Source organism: Elephantulus edwardii, unplaced genomic scaffold, assembly GCF_000299155.1.
Source record: "Elephantulus edwardii isolate Elephantulus edwardi_28Jun2011 unplaced genomic scaffold, EleEdw1.0 scaffold00009, whole genome shotgun sequence".
NCBI lineage: Eukaryota > Metazoa > Chordata > Mammalia > Macroscelidea > Macroscelididae > Elephantulus > Elephantulus edwardii.
The window spans coordinates 3,966,682-3,970,943 of record NW_006399759.1 but is presented as its reverse complement, the minus strand read 5'-3'; the positions used below and the strand labels follow the sequence as shown (position 1 = coordinate 3,970,943).

The 4,262-nt window shown below is 44.9% G+C and overlaps 1 pseudogene; it reads left to right on the top strand.

The window, feature by feature from the left end:
* Positions 1–825: 825 nt before the first annotated feature.
* LOC102854738 overlaps positions 826–4,262 on the top strand; it is a 61,611-nt pseudogene continuing 58,174 nt past the window's right edge.

Genomic DNA, 4,262 nt, shown 5'->3' with positions numbered 1-4,262 from the left:
TGTAGACGGGACTGGGAACTTTGGTGCTCTCTCCACTGCTCAGGTGGATAAGCAGAGATTGGTTAACCTGGAACAGAGTTTCTACCAGTCCAGTAACAGTTGGGAGTGGGAGCCCACTGGCCAGGGCAGAGTTTCTGTCTGAGAGGTGGTAGGAAGTTAGGTCTTCTGCCAAGGCCAGAGCTTCCATTGGCCTAGGGACTGGCCCAAGATGTGGTACCAGGCCAGAGACAGTCCCTCTGATGTCCTAAGGGGGTGTGTTGAAGGATGGAGCACCCAACATGAAATGGAGTTTTCACCAGCCTCTGAGGTGCCTAGGAATGGAGTCTTTACTAGTCCAAGAGGTGGAGATTTGTAAGGCTCCCAGTCAGAGATGGCATACTCTGCCAGGGGGAGGAGGTGGAGAGCATGTGTCTCCAAATGTAGGGGCAGCTGCACCCATTGCCAGATCCCAAAGACATCCTGTCAGAGACAGTCCCTATCAGACCAGGAGATAGATAGTAAGTGGGCACTGGCTTGCATGGCAGTTACCCTGCCCCTAGTAAGAGCACCACATGCACCTCCACAAGTGCAGTGACAGGTACATTACGCTAGATCCACAGGGCATCCTGCCAGGGACAGCCAGAGAGTGCACTTGGCTCATCCCAAGAAAGAGAGAGTGTGCAGCTTGAAATGTGGATGTGGCATACACCCAGTGTCAAACCCACAGGCATGTCAGTCAGAGAAGCACTGGGTGTTTCTGTCCGCCCAGGGGCTGGCTGCAGGCTAGGCTTCCACTCAGATACAGTCCACTATGCCTGCACCAGAAAGTAGAGAACAACTCTCCAAATGCGGGCACAGAGCATTCGGCATTCTCGGCACCAGATGCACAATGGTACATGCCTGACCTAAGGTAGAGCAGGGGTGGGACCTGGCCGAGCACTGCTGTCCACCTGGTGAGTGGTCCCAGGGCACAGTCACTTCCACAGTCTTCAACATGGTATGGGGAACAAGAAGAGCACGTCTTTGATGTTGTCAGTCAGCCATTGGTGTGGATATTGCTTTAATCCTGGGTTCTTGTCCCAATCAGAAAATTGTCTGAAAAGTTCAAAATGGCTGTGTTGTGACAAATCTGTTCATAATTCACTGTTGCCAGTCTCTTTAGTCAACATTTTCTTCCTTCAGTTGGTATATGAACTACATCTTTAGCCTTTGAAACTCAGGGTTCTAGGATTCTCATCTGTATCTGTTTTCCTGGAGTTCTAGTTGTAAAGGTCTGGACTGCCATCAGTTTAAACTCCAACTTGCCTTTTCTGTTAAATTCTATCAGATCCTGGAAAGGTGACTTTTCGAGACCTTGATTAGATCGATGGATACCTGCAGGAGACGTGAATGGCTGGTATTTGAGTAACTGAATCCTGAGGACTCTGCTCTATATGAGGTCTAGTTATTAGGGATTGCTTTAGAATATTAGAATAATTGGGAGGAGGAAGCAAATCTTTCGAGTAAAGAAAGGTACAACATTTAGACGAGGCAAGAAGTAAACTGAAATGCAATTTATTAGTACAGTGTTTCTTCCCTCCCCCACCTCTGTATTTTATTTTAATTTTTTTTAATTGGAGGGACCAGTCCTTGGAGAGGGACATCATGCTGGGTAGAGAGGAGGGACAGCTCAGGAGGGGAAGACCCTGGATGAGGTAGATTGATTCAGTGACTGGGGTAATGGGGGTAGGTGTGTTGGAGACAGTGATGTTGGCACAGGACAGAGCAGGGCTTAGGGCTGTTGTGCATAGGGTCGCTATGAGTCGCAGGCCACTCGACACCACATAACAACAAACAACAACATGCATATAATTATTCACATACGTTGTGCTCCATTCATGTACACAGTGGATTTTTTTGGGGGGGGGTTGTGTTTCACACTTTCCTGCACTGATATTATGTTTCATACAATCGTTCCCATACATTGTGTTTTATAAAATTAATCACCATTGGACTATGCCCACCATTACCTGGCTTTTCAGGTTTCCACCAGATTTTTCCCATATCCTTCACCCTCTCTCCCTCCACTCGCCAAGTTGTGTGACTCTGTGATTTCCGCTCTACTCATCATCACCCCTCTGCTCCCACTCCTTTCCCCCTTGAGCCCTGATACACATTTTACTAATTATCTTATTTTTGTGATAATGGTCTTATGCAGGATTTATCCTTACGAGACTGCGTTCACTCAGAAAAATGCTCTCCAGTCTCTCCAACGTTAAGTTGTTGTTGTTGTTAAGTGCCGTTGAGTCGCAGGCAACTCATAGCGACCCTGTGAAGGAGAGTCCTCAACGCTTGGGTATCTTTCACCCTTTCTCCAGGTTCACAGGGTTTCCAGAAGCAAGCTATTACGGAAGTGGATGCCACTCCTCCTTCCACGCTTGTTTTAACAGGGGAGCTCCACCCCACTCTGTCCGCATTGGGTAACCAACCATTAACGCATTTGACACATCAGTGTCACAGTGTTCCGCCTCACAGCAACCACAAAAGACCGCAGGACGGCAACTCCAACGTTAAGTAGCATTCTTTTTTTTTTTTAAGTTACAATAAAAATTTTTATTCAGGTTTGGTCAGTACAGGTACCAGATATATTGGAGTCACAGAACCATATGCATTAACAGGATACAGCGATTTATAAAAACTCAGCAACTATGCACACAATTTCTTAAACATTCAGTCACCTAAAGAGAAAATGCACAGATGTATGGTGGAAAAAAACTTGTTTTCTAACACAGAAACTACTACAGGACCGCATCAACAAGTCCAACTTTTAGTGAGAAAACTAGTGTAGTGGGCAAACTTGGCAGTCATCAACCACATCTACTATAATAACTCTGACTGTTGCGTAAGTATAATAACAGCAGGAATAAGAATGCCCTTACACAGCACAGGTTCTAGATATACACAGATTTATACAGACATCATTGTGTTATACTTTAAGAAAGATTTCCATTTACAACTTCACATTAACTCATATAAAAATAACTTGACCCTACACAAAATGTCGTTTTAGCAACATTCAAAGTAATTAATTGGTACAATTTCCAAAGTGGCAGAGGTATTGAAGCAAAAAAAAAAAGAAGAAGAAAAGAAAACACACACCCACAAAAAAGGCAAATTGTGACAAAAGTATGCATTAATTTTCTGGACAGTATCCTTCCTCAAATTAAATGACACTGTATAAAAATTTGCTGGAAAAATATTACAAAACTGAACCCTGTACATTCACTCTTGAGTCCAAACCATTCTGCACGTGGCGGGACCCCGCAGTTCGGTTACCCTTCCCGCTCACGGCTTTCTCCTCTTGAGGGTCAGGATTGGAGTCTGTGTCATTTGAGTGGTGTGTGAGAGAGTTTTCACTGCCCGTGGGAGAGTCTACACTTTCAAACCCCGCACTGAGTTGGTTTATGTAACTACTACCTCCTCTGCCAGTTCTCTCTTCAGAGCTGTTGGAGGCCTTATTTCCATTCCCTGGAGAAGGAGGAGAGTCATCTTCAGCTGTGTTCCCCTCCCTATGAAATCCAGACCCAGACGTCCTTTAAGTAGCATTCTTAAAATCTTTGTTCTTGGGCCAGTCCTCCATTGCACAGGCGCAAGCCTTTACCCACCAGCAGGCCCCATGTGCGGATTCCACCTCTGGTAGCGGCAGCCCCTCACCACCCTGCACCATGAAAAGATTCAACAGCTAGGAACACCCTTTTTACGTTCGAGTACCGGGTCTTCCTCAAAAATGAAAAAGGACAGTACATATCACCATTTCATGATATTCCAATTTATGTGTTCCACACGGTAGTTGAAGTACCACGTTGGCCTAAGGCAAAAACGGAGATTGCTACCAAGGACGCTTTAAACCCAATTAAGCAAGATGTGAACAAAGGAAAACTCTGTTATGTTGCAAATTTATTCCCTTATAAAGGATACATCTAGGATTATGCTGCCATTCTTCAGACTTGAGAAAACCCGGGACACAATGACAAACACACTGGCTCTTGTGGTGACAATGATCCAATTGATATGTGTAAGATTGGAAGGTGTATGCAAGAGGTGAAAGAATTGGTGTGAAAGTGTTGGGCATACTGGCTATGATTAAGGAGAAATCAATTGGAAAGTCATTGCCATTAATACGGATGATCCCGATGCAGCCAATTATAATGATATTAATGATCTCACACAGCTGAAGCCTGACTACCTGGACACTCCTATGGACTGGTTTAGAAGATACAAGGTATATACACCCATGTTTATCA